The 21351-nt window shown below is 58.4% G+C and overlaps 1 long non-coding RNA gene across 3 annotated transcripts; it reads right to left on the reverse strand.

Annotated features, from left to right (window-relative positions):
- Positions 1-3056: 3056 nt before the first annotated feature.
- Positions 3057-6847, reverse strand: LOC306657679. 3 transcript variants are annotated; one of them, XR_013762845.1, is made up of 7 exons: positions 6655-6847; positions 5510-5988; positions 5210-5352; positions 3912-4094; positions 3659-3764; positions 3431-3542; positions 3057-3303 (listed from the first exon to the last, which is right to left on the reverse strand). It is a non-coding gene; the product is annotated as an uncharacterized lncRNA (long non-coding RNA). The 3 variants fall into 3 exon arrangements; XR_013762847.1 differs by lacking the exon at positions 6655-6847 and having other exon boundaries at positions 5510-6625; XR_013762846.1 differs by lacking the exons at positions 3912-4094; positions 6655-6847 and having other exon boundaries at positions 5510-6625.
- Between the last annotated feature and the right edge of the window lie 14504 nt (positions 6848-21351).

Raw genomic sequence — 21351 nt, forward strand, 5'->3', positions numbered from 1 at the left:
CACAGGTGTGATGCCCACCAGCCCCTGACTACTCCACAGACAGAGGCAAGCCTCGCTTCCTGCCCACCCAAGGCTGGGGTGCTCTGGAGGGCTCGTGGTGCACTCGGCCTGCTGCGCCACGCTGGCTGGTGTTTCCCGCGGCTCCCTGGCGCACATTCTGTTCCAGGCCCTCCCGGACACACACACAGGTTGCTCACCCCGCGCTTTCCAGCGCCCAACAGGTGAAGGGAGAGGACCGTGGCCCCTGGGCCCAGCGGCGCACACCCGCCTGGCCGGCTTCCAGGCCGCAGCCTGGCTGAGCTGCCCCTCCTGCTCGCTCCCTGACCTGCGGGCAGGCCGGCCATTTCTTAACGCTGAATAAAGGCATTTACTGTCTCGCGTTTGGTGTGTGAGCTGAGGCCCGGCCAAGGAGGCGGGGCCGCGGTGAGAAGCGCTCTTGTTTCCCGGCCTCCAGCTGCCCTCCTCGGCCTCCCTGCCGCTGGCGCACCGGGCCACGGGTTTCCCGGGTCCTTTCGCACCGGCCCCCGGAGGCTCGGGACAGCTTGCAGCGGCAGCGGGTCGCCCTCTGACCTGCCAGGTCGGAGGACCCTGCTGGGGCCAGGCAAGGGAGCCGCTTCCCCTGGGAGGGCTGGAGGGGCCAAGCCAGCCCCAGCCTGGGAACCCGCGCCCCGCGGCGACAGTCACACTGCCGTGCCCCGCCCCCGGCAGGCCGGCCAATCGGGAGGCGCCCCTCCCCAAGCCCCTCGCTGGCTGCAAGTATGGGGCCCCTTGGAGAGTCTGCCTAGTGCGGACCTGACCAGGTGCTGGGGCCCTGGAAACCGCCTGCCTCTGCCGCGAAGGAAGCCTGGGAGGAACAGGCCTCCGCGGGTGCGGCCCCAGGGTGAGGCTGGGGAAGAGCCTTGGCTCCAGAGGCCACTTGGGTGTCGGTGGTCAGGGACCTGGACAGGAGGCCGCCATTCCTGGCCACCACGCTGTGCCCCATTCCTGCCTTGCCTGCGCAGGATGAGTACGGTGCTGGGGCTGGCCACAGGGATCCTAGGCCCAGAGCAAGGCCCAGCAGGCACCTCGCTGCACCACCGCCTGGCCCTGCTTCCTGAAGAGTGTGGTGGGCACAAGCTGCCCCCTCCACCGCCCCAACGCCCCCCGCAAGAGGCCGGGAGAGTTCATGCCGTGAGGCCAAGGGGCTGGCAGAGAAGCTGGGGCAGGAGGCCTGGCTGCTTGGCCCTGAAGGCCAGCAGGACTGTGGCTGGCCCACACTCAGCCCCGGGGGACCGTGCCTGCAGGAGGTCTGTGGTGGAATGACCAAGCCCTCGGCCTTGGAGGGTCAGCTGGCCCAAGCTGTGACTCAGAGGGGGCTGCTCTTGGGAGTGACCTGAGGGGCAGCGGGTAGGTGGGCCCTTTGCTTCCTGTGTCTGGTGACTCCACTCTGGGCGCCCACTGACCTCATAAAGCAGACTCAAAGGCCGCCCACCCCATCTCTCCCAGAGGAAGACCACGGCCTCGTGTGGGTGTTCCCCGATCTGCAAGTCCAAGGTGGGGGTGGTGGCCTGGGAAGGCTCCGCACGCTTGCTGACCTGACTCATCGGCCCTGGGGAGCCGGCCCCAGCCTGCAGGACTGGCCACTCTAAGAGCAGCCCAGTACTGTGTGGGAAGGGACAGTGACCTAGCTGCAGGAAGACGGAGTGTTTGGCTCATCCAGGGCTTGGTGAACCGGGAGCACTGTGTGGTCCCATGTGTCAGTCACCATGAACTGAGGCCAGCAGGCGGGCAAGGACCCGGCCCAGTCAGCGCCACCCCCAGGGGCAGAGTGTCTTCCGCGGTGTCCGCCCAGAGCCTCCCTTCACTGCCTGTCTGACCAGAACCCTGGTCTGAAGCCTGAGCTGCTGGCCAGATGACCTGTAGGCAGCAGGCTGAGCTCAGTCCTCCACCCCTCCCTCCCCCAGGGCCGTGGGCCAGCGGGGGTCCTGAGGGTGACCCGGAGTTCACGTAACCTGGCCATGACCGTGTGCCCATCAGCACAGGCCACTGGAACCCAGCCTGGCCACCACGGCACATTCCAGATCCATCCAAGTTAGTGCCATCCACTCCATTAATCACGGTTATTTTAATTAAGAAGATAAGCAACAGCTCATCAAAGATTTAATTGTAATTAGCAGCTAACAACACTTGGACAAGTCAGATGACCTGAGTGGGTGCTGGCTCTCACCTCCCCGTCAGACACCTGAGACCAGAACCCGGGCTGCAGACGTGAGGGGGAGGCACCCGGAAGGCAGTGGAGTCCAGTCCCCCCAGCACTGTGAGGCCAGCCCTGAATGTCCCCAGCTGGCAGAATCCGTCCTGCTGTGGTCACTAGGCCTGAGCTCAGGCCCATGCTTGGTGGACGTGCAGATGTGGCCCTAGGGGTGTCCATAGTCTCTGGAGAGGCCCTGCCTCTGCTGTCAGGCCCACGTCCACCCAGGGTACGCTCTTCAGGCCAACTCCTGGTCCATGCTGGGGCACATAGAAATAAGATGTGATCCTGACCGTGGTGGGTGGGAGGAACACACCGGAGGGACTGGGGCCCTCTCAGGCTGGGTCTGGAGCTGGTAGCTGGGCACAAGGGCGCCTGGGCAGAGGGAAGGATTCCTGGAAGGATCTGGGCCTGATTCTGGACGTGGACACCACCCACAGGCCCCAGGGGGACACTGGCCTAGAACCTACAGAAACAGGCATGAGGGGCAGCTGTGTCTGGGCACCAGTGGTTTGGGCTGTGCCAATTGCCTGGGCTCCACCTACCCTGGTCCTATTGCAGTGTCACCTTCAGAGTCCCCTGTCCCCTTTGGGGACTCTGGTCCTGTCCCCGCATAACACAGGGAGGCTTTGCTTGGAAGGAGGCTGCCGTGGCCTGCCTGATCTGGGCTGGACATGGAGTGGACAGAAGGGTACCACAGACCAGAGGTGCTGTGGTCAGGGCTCACCAGCCTCCAAGACAGCCTGAGTTAAAGCCCAGGAGCTCTGAGGACCCAGGGAGCAAGAGGCCCTGTCCCTGCTCTCCTGCTCTTGCCTCTTGACCGAGCCCACCTGGCCCTGCTGAGGAGGGATCACAGGCTCGGGAGGAGGGTCCTGGCCTCTTCCAGCTCGGGACTCCGGCTTCCCTGTCTTCCGGCAGCGTCCTCCAGCCTGTGCCTGTCTTCACAGGGCTTCTCCCTGTGTCTCCTTGTCTTGGATCTCCACTGCTTTCTCTTGTGGCCTGGTCATTAGATTATGGTCCACCTTCAGTCCAGGATGATCATATCTTGATTTCCTGAATTACATCTGCAAACACTTTACACACAAATCACATCTGTGATCACATTCACAAGTTTTGGGGTTTGGATGTGGACATATCATTTTGGTAAACCATGTGGCTGGTGGCAAGTCACTGACCCTCTCTGACCCTCTGCTTACACACCTTTGAGTAGGAGCCTCCCTCTGAGGGAAGCCAAGGGCCACATGGGTCACATACTCCATGTGACTGTCCATAGCAGGGACCACCTACATGTAGATACCAGGGTTCTCAGGGCCTGGGAGGCAGAATTAAGGCCAAGAATTAGGATCAGAGGATAGGAACAGACATGTTAATCCCCAGCCCTCAGGACTAGCCCCCATCAGGAGTCACCTGGGGCAGAATTGAGCTCACCTATCCCTGGCTAGGATGCAGGCCTCCACCTCACCTGCAGGAGGCAGGGAATCACTTTCCAGGCCTCCATCCAGAGTGCCCTCAATGTATTGCACACCCATTCAAGCTGAAAGAAATTGCAAACCAAATTATCCAAAGATTTAATAGAAATTGATTTTAATTTAAAGTCCTTCGAGTGCCTTCTCTGCAGGTGAAAGGGGAGGCCCTCGCCGCCTTCCTGGCCGCCCCAAGTGCCTCTGATCTGATTCGCGACCTTGCGCATCTCCTCCTGAGGAGGCAGTTCTTCTTATTGTCTCCTGGTGATTATTGAGTTCGACCTCTAAACTGCACAGGAAGTCTAAATCCTCTTTTATTCCAGCCTTGTGTCTTCGCACACACGAATAAATATTCCTTTGCCCTGGTAGGTAAACTCAACACAGAGCCGTCACAGCTGGTCCTGAAACGGAAGCGTGTGTACAGTTCCCTGTCTTGGAAGGGTGACTCTCGAATGTCCCCAGCTCAGACCTTCTGTTGGGGATTGTGCTATCCCTGAGTTTGGAGGTGGGCATGATTTTGAATTCACTGGCTAAGAGAGTCTTGGGCCAGGATGAGTCAGGACATCTTGGGAAGGTCAGGTGTGACAGTGAGGGGTTTTAGCATCAGAGATGTGTTTGGGGACTACCCAGAGATGAGTGTACACTGCATAGCTGAGAGCTCAGGTCAAGAGGACACCACCCCCAGGGCCACTTCTCTGACCCTTAGACCTAAATACCATCCACCAGCCAGGGGAGTCCAAGCATACCTTGCTGCTGAGACTCAGGGCCCTTAAGAGGCAGATGCATGTCTCGGTGCCCCATGTCCCTACCCAGTGCCAGATGCAGGCAGTTGACAAGCAGCCAGTGAGGCTGGAGCCCCAGGCCCCTTGCCCACACCGCTGGCCCTGGCCTCAGGAGGAGCATCAGCTCCACAGAGACCAAAGCCATCACTGCCACCTGCCTGCCCCAGCTCCCGGGGAAGCCATGGCCACCAGATTCTCCAGCCAAGCTGTGGAACCCAGCTGCAGGCTCCTCTGGGGCCCAGCCCTGGGCAGTGGTCAGAAATCCTGTCCATCCCCCCGCCCACCCCCAGTCACTGAGAATCAAGGGCCTCCCCTCTTCTCCCCAGAATCCCTCTGCCCCACCTGGTCCTGCCCAGGGCCCTCATTCCTGCATCCACACCCCGCCCTGTCCTGGGTCCTCCGCCCTCGGCCTCTGGGCTGCCCCAGGGGTCTCCTCAGAACTGCCTGCCAGCGCTGCATGGTGCCCGCTGTCTCCACCCTGCCCCCTCTGCACACGCTGCAGGAGGCCCTGTGGCCAGCAAGCTCCTCTGCGCCCTCGTCCTCGGGGCTCGCGGCTCCTGCCCGTCAGAAACCCTTTCTCCTGTGTTCCTACACTGGGATCTGGGATTCGGAGGGCTGGCTATTAGAGGTGATCATGAAGCATGTATTCCACTGGATCCAAGAGCCTGACCTGGCGTCTTGCACCTGGAGCCCAGAAGCACAAGTATCAGACCTGAAGGACCGGCAGCACCCACCTGCCCAGCTCATGTCACGTGACCCCAGGCAACGAGCGGCAAAGATGGCTGCTTCTTGGAGCTCCCGTGGGCTGGACAGGGAGCCACATGCCCAGAGGCACACGGGGGCTTGGCTGAGCTGGGCTCTGGTCACTCTCTCATCCCTACAGTGTCCAGATGAGCTAAACAGGAGCAGTTTTCATTGCTGAATTTCAAACAAGATAAAAAGAAAAGTGTTTTCAAGGACTCTGTGACACTTCAGATGGTGACTCTGCAGCTGGCCTGACAGCCTCCGTCCCTCCCCCAGGTGCCTGCGCATACCTGGAATTGTACAAATTCCTTCTGATCCACATTTCTGGGCAAGTTCCCTCCTGAGATCTGGAGACCTGAAAGCTGGAGAGGTGGACAAGCCCTCTGAAGCCTCAGGGGTTGGCGAGGCAGGTCCTGGCAGCCCCAGCATTTTTCTCTGAGGGAAGAAAGAGGCCAGTAAATGGAGACCCTATGCCTCTGACTAGGGCTTCTACTTTTAGAAATGCTTCTTCTCCAGGGGACACTCACTGGCCACCCAGAGAGGCCATAGGTAGCAGAAAGCATGGTTCTGCCCACCCTCTATTCACCCCCTTCCTTAGGTATCAACTCCCTGTCTCCTCCAAAACGACCCCTCCTCGGCCAGCCAACCCAAGCTAATCTGAGTGCTGCGGGAGACTTACAAGTTTATAGGAACCAAGAGTGGTTCTATGCCTGGAGCGTCCCATGACCATCTATGTCTACCCAGAGTGGACACTGACCTGAGAATAAAACTGCACAGGAAAGCAGAGGAGAGGTAGAGAGATCTGCCTGACCTTTGAGATTGTACATTCTGACCTCCTGGATCCAGCTATGCCTGAAATTCATCTGCCCCTTACATTTTCCAATTCTACGGAGCAATCAACTGTCCTCTTTCAAGTTTTGAGAATGCCGTCTGCCACTTGTGCAGGAAAAGCTTCCTATCACTAAGTGCAACCTGGGGCTGGTGTGGCTGGCGGCCAGTGACTGGAGGAAGCCATTGTCTGGGGGAAGAGCTGTTTGGCAAGGCAGGGGGTTCTCACCAGACCCTGCAGCATCTCCAGTTGAAGTCAGAGTCAGAGCCCACAAAAGGTAGAAAAACCAGGCGGCAGACCCACCCGCAACAGCACCCTCCCCAGGGGCCCCCGCTGCAGTCCAGCCTGCCGCCAGCCAGGTCTGGATGCAGGAGCCTGCCGTCGGGCCGGTCTGCTCCAGGTCCACTCATCAGGGGCTTCTCTGGGCCACCGGGGGCCTGCGTCTGAGGAGCAGTGTGGTCGTGCTGGGCAAGTGGATTGACCAGGGCCCCAGGGCCCTCCTGCCAGCCCCTCAGCCAGCCACCTCCCACTCCTGCCAGGGGAACAGCCTGGTCAGTGGCCTCGGGCAAGGCCTTCCCTACCCTGCCACACAGCTCTCCAGCTCACCCTGCACACTCCCGGGCCACCTCAAGGTCCGTTGGCCACGCAGCCCTCGGGCTTGAGAAGCCCAGACACAGGTGCAGCATCCAAAGCGGCTGTCCTGGGGCTGGCCGGGGAGGCGCGGCCCCACGGCGGCAGCCTTGCACAGCCAGGGCCCACACTGGGCTATTTTAAGAGCAAACGCAGGGTGAACTCATCGCGTCCCTCCTCTCTCACCTCCCCTGGAATCTATTTTAAAAGATCAGAATTTCCTGTACATTCACCTCCGAGAAGTGCAACAGGAGAAGTGGGGCACACGTCCTGGCCGCCACAGGGAAAGCCGCACCGGGACCCCAGCCAGCCAGGCTCCCGCAGACCCCAGTCCAGCCCCACCCACGCCGGGTGGAAGCGAAGGCCACACTGCAACCTCCTGGGGACCCGGGGACGCTCACTTGGCTCCACACTGGCCTTCCAGGGCTTGAGTGGGGACCTCAGGATCGGGGTGGGGCCCAGCATGTGAGCAGCTTCCCGAAGCCCACCTGGGCTGAGCACAGCCCCGCTCCAGGTGACTTGCCCCTGGTTGGTGCCCAGCCCAGCCCAGCCTGCCGCCCCCCAGGGCGCACTTGCGCCGTCTCTGTGCCTGATACCCTAAGGGCTGCTGGTGGCTGCAGGGGCCCTCTCAGCCTTCACAGAAGCCTGCAAAGCCAGCCGGGTGGGGCAAGGCCAGACCAAGGCCGCTGCAGCCAGAGAGAGGGTAACGGCAGAGCCCTGTGCCCTGGAGGGAGCCAGTGGTCTCCTCAGCCTTCCAGGTGACTCTCATCAGGTCCTCCCATCAGATCCAGCGGGTCCCCGTGATTGCACCCTGGCCAGGGCGGGCAGCCTCCCCCAGCCAAGGGCACCTGCTCGGGACCCGGTCGCTGGACACTGGGCAGTGTGCAGTGTCCCCAGGTTGGAGGCTGCTACTCCAGCTCCACGCAGGACATGGCTCGGCTGCCCTCTTGGCTGGGACTGACCCCGCCTCCTCAGCCTGAAGGAGGAGCAGGAGCCGATCCTGCCTCACTGACCTGCTCCTCCCGGCAGCCGGAGCGAGGCTCAGCCTGGGCCGCCATCTGGAGGCAGGAGCCCGTTGGCAGCTCCATCCTGCTGGGCAGAGGGGCTTTAGGGTCTGCAGACTGGGAGACGTCCGGGTTCCACAGGCCCCAGCCCTTCACCTGGCACAGTCCCCTGGCTGACCCCTCAGACGCCTGACTGGTGCCTCTGGCTCCTGCTGTGAGCACTGCCCTGCCTTGGCCTGGGACAGAGTGGACGTCACCTGGGACAGAGTGGATGTCACCTGGGAACAGAGTGGACATCACCTGGGACAGAGTGGACGTCACCTGGGAACAGAGTGGACATCACCTGGGAACAGAGTGGATGTCACCTTGGACAGAGTGGATGTCACCTGGGAACAGAGTGGACGTCACTAGAAACAGAGTGGACATCACCTGGGACAGAGTGGACGTCACCTGGGAACAGAGTGGACATCACCCACTGTGAGCACAGCCCTGCCTTGGCCCTGGGGACAGAGAGGACTGTCACTGGTGTCCCCCTGCCTCACTCTGTGGGTTCCTGAGTATCGGGGAGGCTCCCAACCCACCCTGCCTGCAATGGGCCAGCCCTCCCTCTGCGCTCCCTCCCTGGGCCACCTCCCCAGGAAGCCTTGCAGGGTTGAGGTGGGAAGTGAAGCGTCCCGACATCATGAGTGGAGAGCGCGGGCCCCGTGCAGCAGTGTCAGAGGCGGGATCTCAGGCTGACGGGAACACCAGGCTCCGCCCTCCACAGTCCACAGTGAGTGGGTTGCTGGGAGTCAGAGGGACCTGCGGGAAGGGGGCCTGGGGAAGGGAGGAAGCTGGTCATTGGGCCTGGGAGGTCTGGTTCCAGCAAGCCTGCTCCCTGCTCCCCAGCCCGTATGAGGGCCGCGGTTTCACTTCAACCCTGCTCCCTGCCAGGAGGTCCAGCCTCACCTCAGATGCAGGTCAGTGCAGCCAGACTACCAGGACTGAGAGTCCACCTGAGCCCCAACAAACCTCTCTGCTGGCTTTCTCAGTGTTTTGTCACAGTGCTGGAAGGCCGGCAAGCACACAGGCACCCATTGGGCTCCAGCGTCCCTTCTCAACTCTGCCACTGGACTGGCAGTGTGGTTAGAGCCCTTGGCCTCCACCTGCCCCTGAGCCTCTCTCCCGGGCCTCCAGGTAGGCTCATGTATGAGCCTGGGTCTCTGGAGATCCATCCTCCTGGGCCGTCACCTCTGCCTTCAAGGCAGCCCTGTGCCCAGGAAGGACGTGCCTGTGGCCCCTCTGCCCCTTCTGCAGTGTTGGGTGAGTGGACACTGCGTTGGGGTGTCCAGAGGAGGACGCCTCACTAAAGGCACGATACTCCAGGAGCGGGCGGGCCTAGCACAGTGGCTGGCAAGTCCGGGGCTGGCTCCAGAGCACCTGAGACGCACAGTGAGCTCTCTGCTCCACGTGCTGCAGCCCCCCCACCCGCCTGGTCTAGAACCCTGGGTGCCCCTTGGCCTGGTGGGTGACTCAGGGAGTACTTCAAGAGGATACTGGGGGTCCAGAGCAGGGCTTGCCCGCAGCCTCAGTGTCCAGCCCTGGCTGTGGCCACACCCGAGACTGCAGGAAGGACGGACATGCAGGGCCAATGAGTCTGCCCGCCTCCTCTGGGGGGGAAGCCTGGCTAAGCTGAAGAGGAGGGGGGCCCGGCCAGGCTCTTGACCAAACACCGGCACGTCCTCCCAAGGCCACAGGCCGGCGGCAGATTGGCCTGGTCCCACACCAGGCCCCTTCTGGGAAACGGAGACACGGTCTATTTTTGCCCTCTGACAACACAGAGGCGGCCGCTGCGACTTATCTCTGAGACAGAGGCGGCTTTGTATGGGCTCCTGGGCCCCCAGCCCTCTGGTGAGGGAGTGGGTGGGGGAGGGGCTCCCTGGCGGACAGGGCCCCGCTCTGAGCTGCTCCCCTGAGCCAGCACCTCCCAGGACGCCCCGGCCAGCGGGTTCCAGGGTGCTTCCGTAAGCCCAGGCAGGGGTCCTTCAGCCGGGCTTCTCCCAAGCCTGCTGCCGCCCGGGCCTTGGGCCACATGATCACCAGGGCCACCCAGCAGCTCCCTCTGGGGAAGTCCCACGGGTCGGAGGCCTGAGAGGAAGAGCCCTGGCCTGGGAGGGTCAGCACAGAAACGAAAGCCTGCAGGACTGCCCCCTACATGGTCAGTTGTACTGGGGACCCCGTTCTTGCATCTCCACACACCATGCCTGCTGGACACCTCGAGGAGCCCCAAGTCCACGTCACCCTCCTGGGAGTGCGTGCAGCCTGCCAGGCCAGGGGGGCTGCAGCCCAGGATAAGCCTGCTGAGGGCCAGAGAGCTGATCTCAGGCTTCAGCCGCCACTTGCCTGCCCTGAGTGTGGTCAGGCTGGTCCTCGGCCACACCCACACAGTGCTGCCTGGAGGTGTTCCCAAGAGGGCAGCCAGCCAGGGTGCCAGGCCTCTCTGCTCCTCAGAGCACAGCCGGCCTGGGGCCATCTGCAGACCCTCCTCCACCAGGTGTGACTGCTGGTGTGCTCATGGGCACGTCTCACCAGGAACCCACTCAAGACTTCCTCTTACAGCGGGCGAGGGGGTGCACACATGTGATCCAGAGACCCGGAGGCTGAGGCAGGAGGATGGCAGGTTGGAGCCCAGCCTCAGCAACTTAGCAAGGCCTTGTCTCAACGCAAAAAATAAAATGGGCTAGCGATGTAGTTCAGTGGTTAAGCACCCCTGGAGTCAATCCCAGCTCCAAAATAAAAACTCCAAAAGACGAATGAGAAGACTGGGTCACACAGAGGAGGCAGTTGGTCTGGGTGCCCTCCGCACCACCCCACCACGACATGAGAGGCGGGCAAGGACCCCCGGGAACTTCCCGGGGACGCAGCCCTCAGGGGGTCACCAAAGCCGCCGTGGGAGGAGAGCCACGCCTCAGCAAGCCCAGACCTGGGAGCAAGCCCACAGCGTGGCCGCCCGGCTCTGGAGTCTGCTCACTGTGCCACGATTGGCACGAGGTCCCTGTGAGACCGACCTGATTCGGAAGGTGTCAGGGATGTTCAGGTGGCCTTGTTCTGCACGTCTGGAAGCTGGCCTTGCACAGGGTGGGCGCACGCTGGAGTGAGGAGCCCCGTACTGCTGACCCCAGGACAGACGCCAGTCAAGGTGACCCTGTCCAGGCTCCAGAAAGTTCTCTGCGGCAGCTTCAGTCAGTGCCCACCCCAGCCCTCCAACCTCCTCGCGTGGATCAGTCTGCTCCTCCTGAACTCTAAACAGGATCGCTGGGCAGGGCAGCGCCTGGCTTCCTCCCGGACCCAACGCTGGCTCGAGGCTTCCAGGGGGCCACCCTCCCCTACCAACAGCTCTCTGCGCTGCAGGCCCATCACTGCCTGGCCAGCGGCCCTTGGAGGATGTCCCAGCCGCCTCCTGGTGTGGGCCTGTCCTCGGCAAGCTGTCTGGATGCTCTTTGAGAGGACGTGTGCTTCGCGCCTCTCTCTTGGGTGGTGTCCTGAGGCAGAGCTGTTGGGCTCAGGGCAGGCGAGGGCCTGACCCTTCAGGGAGTGGAGGAATGAGTCCAGAGGGCTTGCAGGACTGCCGTCCTCCACCTGGGGAGGCGCCGCGTCTCTGTTAACTTCAGCCTTCGGCAGAGGTGGAGCACGGTTCCCGGCTGCTTTCAGTCACCTGTCCCGGACAGGCGACACCTGGGGGTTTCTTCTTCTTTTCTTTCTTTTTTTCTTTCTTTGGTACTGCGGGTTGAACCCAGGGGTGCTTAACCCCTGAGCCACATCCCCAGCCCTTCTTATTTTTTATTCTGAGACAGGGTCTCACTAACTTGCTCAGGGCCTCACTCAGTTGCTGCCGCTGGCCTTGAACTTGTGATCCTCCTGCCTCAGCCTCCTGCTGGGATCATAGATGTGACCACCGCACCCAGCAGCTGGTCATCTTAATAAAGTCAAATTCATCCACTCCTGTTTTTCTGTGTCGGCACAGGGACACGGTCCCCAGCATTTTATTTTGCTGGCAGATGCGTGCAGGCAGCCGCTCAGGGCAGCACAGGCTCAGGCACAAGGGTGAGGCAGGCTGCAGTCCCCCACTGTCCACCCATGCTCCCAGCCTCACTGCCTGGGCGTCCCCTCCTGCCAGGGGCCTGGGCCCACCGTGTTGGCTCACAACACGCGAGGCACCCAGAGCCACTACTGGTGGGCATCGCAGTGAGGGTGTGTGGACTCTCCCCAGGGACAGCGCCCCGCGCGGCTCCACACTGATCCTTGTGGGTCCAGGCCACGCCCAGCGCCCTAGACCACAGGCCTCCTCCACCCGCTCACTCTTCTAGGCCGAGGGGCTCTCTGGGATCCTGCACTATCAGAATTAAGTCAACCTCCATGAAATGACTCCAGAGTTTCTCTGAGGTTCCCAGGAACCATCTGGAGATATCAGCACTCTAACAACCCTGACCAGGAATCTGTGAGCGGGTGGCCCTCCCACATCCCACCTTGCTCAGTCCCCATCAGCAACATTTCCTAGATTTTAGCACAAGTATCTTCACAACCTAAATTCATTCCTAAGTATTTTATATTTTATATTTATATTGACTCCATTGCAATAAATTCTCAATTTTATTTGTCCAAACTTGGCTGGTCGTATATAGAGACACATGGTCCACTCACGCTGACCTTGTGTCCAGTGGCCTCCGAGACGGGATTCTCACATCTAGAATGGTTTCGTAGATGATCTTCAGGGTCCCGCCTCCTCCAGCAGCTGAGGCTTCTGTGTCCGAGTGCCCTGTGGTGCTGGCTGGGCTCTGCAGGCCAGTGGGCAACCCAGAGGCAGGGACAGCTGTCAGCTGCCCATCTTGTTTCTTCCTTTCTGTGTCAATGTGAAGAGTTCGACTACCTGGTTTTTGAATGTTGAACTTACCTTGCATTCCTGGGATAAACCTCATCAGATCCTGATATGTTGCTCTTCTTATGTAGTCCTAGTTCAGTTTTTTTAAAGATTTGTTTTATTTTCTCAAAGCTAACCTAATCTATTTTATTTTATTTTGCAGTCTGGGGATTGAACCCAAGGGTGCTCTACCTCCGAGCCACATCACCAGCCTTTTTATTTCATCTTGAGACAGAGTCTCACTGAGTTGCTGAGGCTGGCCTCTAACGTGCGATCCTCCTGCCGCAGCCTGCGAGTCGCTGGGGTCACAGGTGTGTGTCAGTGCGCTCAGCTCAAATTCTTAAACCTTTCTGAGGCCTTTTACATCTGTGTTCACCAAGGATGTTGGTCTGTCTGTCTTCGTCAGGTCTAGGGTTAGGAGCGTCCTGGCCTCAAAAGAAGTCTAAATGTTTTTTTCTTCCTCCTTTGTTTTCTGAGAACTCATTTAAGGCGATGTCATTTTTTTCTTTACTGTTTTATACAGTAAAGACCTGGGCCTGGAGTGTGCTGAGTCCCTGCTCCGTGCCCTGGGCTCTGTCTCTCCGACCTCGGAGCCTCCTGCCAGCCTCCTGCCAGGCTCCTCCCCCTCGGTTTCAGCAGCCTGGCGCGGGGTGCCCAGGGCTGCTCCCCCTTGTATCACCTGCTTGGGGTTCGTCTGTCCTGAGTCTCTGAGTCCACGTTTTTATGCCTTAGAGGCGTCTCCCCTCTGGTCTTTGTCCGCCACAGATCTGTCCAGCGACCACAGACCGGAGCCATTGTATCTGTACGACTTTTCTCTTCTCCAAAGTCGGTCATTTTCAAGATCCGCCTTCCAGCGGTGACATCTGTGCCTCTGGGCAGCCGCAGGAAGGCGCCCCCTGAGAGCCGCTGCGCTGCGAGCTAACACTCTGGCTTTTCAAGGTCGCGTCCTCCGCTGAGAGCGCTCCCGAGCCCCCGTGGCGCTCAGCTGCCCCGAGTTCCCTGAACAGTGTCCAGTGCGTCCCGTCTGCCCACCCAGCCCGTGGCCAGCGGCCTCGGACCTCCCCGCACTCCTCGTTCGGCGGGCTCCACCTCACCCTCTGCACGCTGCTGCTTTGTCCTGGTGAGCAGCCAGCTTTCTGGATGACCCCGTCCAGCAGTGGCCCTGCAGAGAGCTGTCACTTCCAGTCCCCTCCACGCAGAGGACCTTCGTCCTGTGTCCTGTTCCTGGCTGTGGCCCTACAGGGTGGGAGGAAGCCCTGCCGGGCAGGACTGGCAAACTGTGGTGCCTCTGTCGCGGGTGGGCAGCTGGTGCCTGGCCCTGGCCGTTCCCGAGCTCTCCTGCGAGCGTCCCCAGGGCCCAACGGAGCCTGTGCTCACTCTGCGCCCGTCCCTCGGGTGCCCTCCCACTTCTAGCCCCCCGGGAGCCCAGTGCAGCCTCGGACGCTTCCAGTCCCAACTCAGGAGCAGGGCCTTAAAAACCAACCGAAAGAGAAAAGAACACTGGAGAAGGACAGGCGAGGCTTGGCCTGCGAGGACGAAGCCACAGGCACCGGAGACAGCCCCGGGGGGCGGGAAAGGCCCCTGTGGCTCCCCGCGTAGCAGAGAATGCTGGGGACGCTCCCTAGAAAGCACTTCCGCCTGCTCCCAAACCGGACAACGACTTGAAGAAACAAGGGCCATGGGATCCGAGACCTTTGAGAATCGAGTCACTTTTTAAATGTCCCCAACAAGCCTCCCCACCAAGTTACAAACCGGCCTGTGACTTCAAATCATATTCAACTGTGACACTAACCAGCAGAACCCAAAAATAAACCTAGGACAAGTTTCCTCTAAGGATTTTTTTTACTTCCTCCCTAATTTCTTCTTTTTTACATTTATCATTTGATAGCATACATCCTATTTAGTCTCCAGCTTCTGTTTTTTATTTTATTGTTGACTTCTAGTTTAATTCCCTTATGATCTGATAGAATGCAGGTAGTATTTCAATTTTTTTGTATTTGCTGAGAGTTGCTTTGTGGCATATGGTCTATTTCAGAAAAGGATCCACGAACTGCTGCGAACAAAGTGTATTCACTCAATGATGGATGAAATACTCCATAGATGTCTGTTAAGTCTAAATCATTGATTGTATCATTTAATTCTATAGTTTCTTTGTTTAGTTTTTGTTTGGAAGATCTATCCATCGATGAGGGAGGTGTGTTAAAGTTACCCAGTATTATTGAGTTGTGGTCTATTTGATTCTTGAAATTGAGGAGGGTTTGTTTGATGTATGTAGATGCTCCATTGTTTGGGGCCTATGTATTTACAACTGCTATGTCTTGTTGGTGTGTTTCCCTTAAGTAGTATGAAATGTCCTTTGTCCCTTCTAACTAACTTTGGTTTGAAATCCACTTTGTCTGATATAAGGATGGAAATCCCTGCTTGTTTACGCAGTCCATGTGAGCGGATATCTTTTCCTAGGAGGTGAGTCTCTTGAAGGCAGCATATTGTTGGGTCTTCTTAAAATCCTTTCTGCCAGTCTGTGTCTTTTGATTGGTGAGTTTAGGACATTAACATTCAGGGCATATCGAGATATGATTTGTATTACTAGTCGTTTCGGTTTATTTTTGGTTTTTAGCCTGACTTCTCCTTTGATTGACTTTCCTTTAGTGTAGTTCCTCCCTTTGCTGGTTTTCTTTTCTTTTTTTTTTTTTCCATTTCCTCCTCATGGAATATTTTGCTGAGAATGTTCTGTAGTACAGGCTTCCTTTCACTTTTGTTTAACATGGAAGGTTTTTATTTCATCTTCAAATCTGAAGCTTAATTTTGCTGGATGTAAAATTCTCGGTTGGCATCCATTTTCTTTCAGAGCTTGATCTCTGTTATTTCAGGACCTCCTGGCACTGGGGTCTGGGTTGAGAAATCAGCTGCAACCCAGATTGGTTTCCCCCTACATGTAATTTGAATTTTTTCTATTGCAACCTTTAAAATCTATCCTTTTTCTGTATGCTAGTCATTCTCATTATAATGTGCCTTGGTGTGGGTTTGCTGTAATTTTCTACATTTGGGGTCCTGTGAGCCTCTTATAGTTGATTTTCCATTTCATTCTTTAGATGTGGGAAGTTTTCTGATATGTCATTGAAAAGGTTGTGCATTCCTTTGGTTTGTCAATAGACAGAAATGAAGTGTTTACTTATTGTCTACAATATAAACAGTAAGTTTGCCGAAAGGCTTTACCATTTCAAATGCTGGACAATGAAGTAGTATAGAATGTGGTGTTTATGAGAGGGAGGGAAGATAGAAGTAAAAAATTACAGTAAGAGTGAGGAAGGAATTAATAGAGGTTGGATGTTAGTATGAAAGAAGCGAGAAAGAATTCAGGGAGACAGGGAGGTGAGAGGAAAAAATAGGGACAGATTTTTTTTAAAAAGTAAAAATACAGGAATACACAACAAAACTATTCAGACATCCCACTCCTCAATAAATTGATGCATAAAAAATATTTGGATTCAAAGATAACAGAGGTGTGAGATGGGAGCGGAAAAATAAATTTTAAAAGGAGGAAAGTCTCAATGGAAAATTGAGTGATTGCTTCCATTGGCTTTCAAAAAAGTTCTCAGCTTCCCTTCTCCGCCGACAGGTGGGGTTGTCTGAAGTTTGGTGGAAGCTGCAGTTCCAGTGGGGGCAGGACCAGTTGGGTGGCTGAGTGGATAGCAAGATGCCTCACACCCTCTTCCACCCTCTACCCATTGCAGCTGGCCCCTTCCATCCCTGTGCACTTCAGGACTCCCTGAGCTGCAGAGAGCTCACTTTCCTCCTTTCTTCAACCTCTGCTCCTCCCAGGTAACTCCCCTCACCTTCAGCTTTCCACAGGCTGGCCAGAACCAGACTGGCCCGTGCAAACCCAGCTGCCAGCTGCCAGCTGCCATGGACCTGGGCTTCAGCTTCCCCAGGCCCTGCCTTGCTGCAGCCCCAAGATCTCAATGCCCTTTCAAGTTGCAGAGAGACCACCAGGGACATGCTCACACAAAGGAGTGACCCCACAAAGAGGCAGCCAGATGGCAGCCACTACCACACTGAGCAGAAAGACCACGGGTGCAACCAGACCTGCAGGTACCTCAATGTATCTCAGGCCCTGGCCTGAGTCCCCAGACTGAGGAGGCTGTGCCCTGAGAGGGCGGTGGCAGTGGCAGCAAACCTGCAGGCCCTGGCTGGCCACACAAGATGGTGGCCACCACGTGTAACCAAACCTGCAGGTACTGTGACAATGGGCTTCCAGGCAACAGTGGGCAGCAGGCAATCTGCTGGTGGTCTGCAGGCTAATGATGGACAATTGGCAGGTGGACCTTGGGCAGTGGTTGATGTGTAGGAGAAAGGCAGGTGATGGGCAGGCAAGAGGCAAGCAAAGCGACAAATGGCAGATGATAGGCAGCAGTCAGTGAGCAAACTGCACTCAAAAGGTAGAAGATGTGCTGGCAGACGGCAGGTGATCGCGGTGGACGATTGGGGTAAACAGCAAGGGATCGATGAGCTGCAAAGGCTGCCTCAGAGAGAAACAGACGCTCCTCTGCTTGAATCCCGAGTTACAGAGCCACAAGGAACACAGCCTCCCTCTAGTCCGCCATCTTGGATTCCTACCTAAGACAAGTTTCCTTCATGAGGAAATGTAAACATCCAAAACCAAATTCAGCACCCATGAAGAGGCACAGATACTGTGAGTCACTCAAGAGCACTCTGAACGACCAAGCAATGCTGGGGATGCGAAGGCACCGGTACCATGACTTGGCATGCAAGAGGTCCCTGTGCCCATGAGTGGGTGCCCATCTCATCCTGGACGCCATCTTCACAGCTCCCTGATGGGGGTGGTCACCGGAGGACTCTGCAGCTGAGAACCATGCAGGAACCCTTCTGGGTCAGGTTTCCAGGACAGCTTTTAATTTCCTGACATCAAGGAAACCGTTTTTACCCTTCTTCTTTTGTTTCTCCCTCCCTGGAAGGCAGAGATGATGACTGGAGGTGCAGCAATCACATGGTAACAATGAGGACAAATGTCACTGCCAGATCTAGAAACAAGACAGAGGGAATCAGGTCCTAGGAGGCATGGTCGAAGCACTCCGCACATTTACCCATCTTACCCGTCACTCGGTTCATCTGCCCACCGGGAACAGAAATCAAGAGGCAATACACTGGCCGAAGCTTTCTGTGCAGTGACCATGGGGCTCAGTGAAAGGCCAAGGCCCACTCTCTCCCCACACAGGTGCGCGTGGTGGTCGCACAGGACGGGTTCCTGCCGGAGTCCCACGGCCTTCCTCTCCTGGCACCAAGGCAGCACCGACCTGGCAAAAGGTGCATGCACATTGGGTCCCTCTGGCCAGACAGCTCGCCAGACAGCGGCGGTACTCACTAGAGCTACCGCGGATGCGTTGCTCTGCCAGGAGAGCAGCAGTTATGTGGACTGGACAAGGTGGCCATCAGCTCCTCTCCTGGTCACTCCTCACTAGCCTTGCCCAGGAAAGTAGCCACACTCCCGGGACTGCAGCTCAGCGTGGCTCCTCGCACCCAAGACAAGCCTCAGCCCACTCCAAGCTGACGCACTGACCTTCCCGCTGTCCGGGACCCTCACTGGACAACCACTTAGTTGTTGGACTCTCGTCTGGTCACCTGCCTGGCCCTTGGTGTTTCGTCTGCCTTCTGCCTGTGCCCTTGGCATGGCCTCCTGAACCCTGCAGCCCCCAGACCCCTGCTTAGCTCCTCTGCGACCCGTGTGCCTCTGCCTGAAGGGACATGTGCCACCTGAGTGCCGCATAGTCAAGATCCGAGCGGAAAGAAAGAACTGGGGCCGCCTCCATCAGGACCTCCCGGGGACCTGGAGGCCGCGGTGAACTACCGCCAGCGGCCTTGGCGCAGCCTGCGGATTTACTATCATGCGCCCAGTTCTGATGGGGAGAGACGGGTGGGTCCAGGGAGAGGGCCCTGCTCACGCACAGCCGACCCCACAGGAAAGCCAGGTACCGCTGTGGCCCTGCTGCCCCTGGGGGGCCCACCCTTGGCCCAACCACTGCCGCACACACCCTGGTTATGCCCAGACCAGCCCCCAGGCATGCCCACCATGCTGGACACGGTCCCAGGGCAGGCCCCAGACGCCTCCGCAGCGCCCTGGAGTGTTCCCCTGGACACGGCCTGGACACACCCAGCACATCTGGACGTGCCCCTACATGCCTGGTCCTGTCTCTGGCCATGCCCCTGGCTACCTCCCAACACCCCCAGCCACTGCCCGGACAGGGATGCCAGCCCACCCTTGGGAACATCTGAGCCAGAAAGTTGCTCATTCTCGACAGTGGTGGTCAGCGTCCCAGGAGTCCCTCCAGGTCTGGCCATGCCTGACCCACAGGCACGGGTCCTCGGGGCCTCCTGCCCTCAGGAAGGTGGCCCGGGCCCACCTGGCTCCCTCTCCCCACCACCACCGCTGGTGCCGAGTCTGCGCCTCCTGCAAACCTGCCACCCAGGGGCACCGTGTGCGTTTGAGTTACTTTAAACTATTTGTTCACATTGACAAGAAGGAGGAAAGCACAAACGGGGGCGTGAATCAGCGGCGTCTCTGGAAGGCTGGGCGCAGACGAGGCTTTCTCACCTGCGGCGGGTGCAAGTCCAGCGCAGCCTCCTCTGCAGGAGCTCGTGCCAGGGTGTGACGCTCGCCTGCAGTTTACAGATGCAGCGGCTGGAGAGAGCAAGGACCTGAGAACAGGGAGCGCCACCCTAGAGCTGGGGTGTCAACCCTGCAGAGGCCCCGCCCCTCGGGCAAGCGTTGACAGCTGTGGGGTAGACTGTTGTCATCTACAGCTTGTAGCCCCAAACGCCAAGGAACAGAGAGGGCAGTGACTCCCTTCAGGCTGCACAGCCCCCGGCGGCTGGGCCCCAGGCACACTACGAATCACTGCATTTGATGGCCAGTAGCCAGAGACATGGCCAAAGGGATACGATGGGGCCTGGGTCAGAAGACCAGAAGATGCACAGAGACCTTCTGTACCAACACCCTCCCTATACAGGTGGAGAAACAGGGCCAGCAGGAGGGGCCTCCTCACCCAAGCCGTGAGATGAGTTGCAGGCCGCCAGTAGCATGGTCACTCCCCCGCCCCAGCTCCAATGCAGCCCTTTACACTCCCCAGAACCGCACGGAGGCCCTGGTGGGCACAGATGCGGAGCCTGCGCCAGTGGTCACTACTCCAGGACTGGTCTACTGCCCCAGGCCATGAAGGGCACAGACCCAGAGGGCACAAAGCCAGCTCTGCTGCTGCCCTGCCTCCTCTTCCATTCAGAAACCAGGGACTTTCCAGAATGCTGAAGAGGCCCCCCAGGACCCAGCTCTGGTGACTGGTTTCATTTCGTCCTGAAAGGCAGATTTCAGAGCGAAGGGGGACTCTGGGCAGAGGCCTCCTACCAGGAATATGAGAAGAACTCAAAGCAGAGAAAGAGGGATGAGTGGAAACCAGAAGGGGCCAACGTCTGGGGCAGGCGCTGCAAGACCAGGTGTCTGAGGGGCCCGAGGGGAAGAGGGGCCCAGCCTCATCTCTCCTGGGCAGAAGCAAATCCAACCACGCTGTGCACAGCGGCGCTGCTGGAACTGAGCACCGTGAAGCCCGGCAGAGATGCCAGCAGCAGAGTCCTCACACTGCTGGGAGTGCACGTGCTGCACTGCGTCGGAGGAGTCTGGCATCTCTGTTTAAGACAGATGTCGGCACTCCATGCCTCAGCTTGGCATGGCAAGCCAAGCCTTGGCAACCTGCATGGCAGCACCCACTGCCCGGAGCCGCCAGCAGCACAGATGCCCATGGTCCACCACGTGGCCTGTTCATGCATGAGGACATCACACAGTGATGCAAAACCATGGCCTGCAGTGGTGGACCACAGTAAAGATGGATCCACAAACACTTCACTGCACACAAAAGCCACAGCTTGCACACCCCACACCATCCCACTTAAGCCTAAATCTTAAACAGGCGAGCCCTTCCTTGGTGCTGGACCTTGGAGTGACATCACCTTGACCAGGGGCACAAGGGCGGCTTGAGGGGAAAAATGACATCAGAACTTACCAGAAACTTAGAAACAACCGATTTGTACTAGAACCAGGGACAGACTATCGGACTGTCCGTTTGAATGGGCCGCAGCAGCCCCAGCCAGCCAGCGGGTCTTGCTTGCCGCGTGCAGCATTGTCTCTGACCGGCAAATACCTCGTCCCTGGCTTTTGACTACAACGTGTGGCACTTCGCCGAGGGCTCACCCAGAGCAGCCCTGCCCGCAGCTCTGGTTGTGGTCGTCAAGGGCAAAGGGAGAAAGAAGCAGCTTGAACGCAGCCCCTGGAAAACCAGAATCACTGTGACCGAGACACAGTGCTTCGTCAGAGCACAGTGCACGGCTCCCAGCTTGCACCATGGTGGGGGCCGGGGGCCGGCTGCAGCTCTGCTTCTGCACCGTCTCCTGGTCCCTGGATGGCGTGGGGAGCCTCCTCCGCCGTCTTCTGCTGGCCCGCTCGTGGGAGGCTGCCAGGCCTTTCTCGGGAACCACACTGAAAAGGACCTGGGCTGCAGGGCAGCATTGAAACCCGTTTGACAAGCCGTTCGGAGGCAGAGTCCAGTCTGAGTGGACAGCCTTCAACCTGCAATGGGGTTCAGGGCTAGGTGTCCCAGGGCAGAGCCAGGGTCTCCGCCGCCCCAGCACTGGGGAGAAAGGACTGGTGTCCTGTGACGAGTCTGGTGGACCCAGGCCACATGAACCAAGAACTCCAGGTATGGAGAG

Source organism: Sciurus vulgaris (assembly GCF_902686455.1).
Source record: "Sciurus vulgaris genome assembly, chromosome: 3".
Lineage (NCBI taxonomy): Eukaryota > Metazoa > Chordata > Mammalia > Rodentia > Sciuridae > Sciurus > Sciurus vulgaris.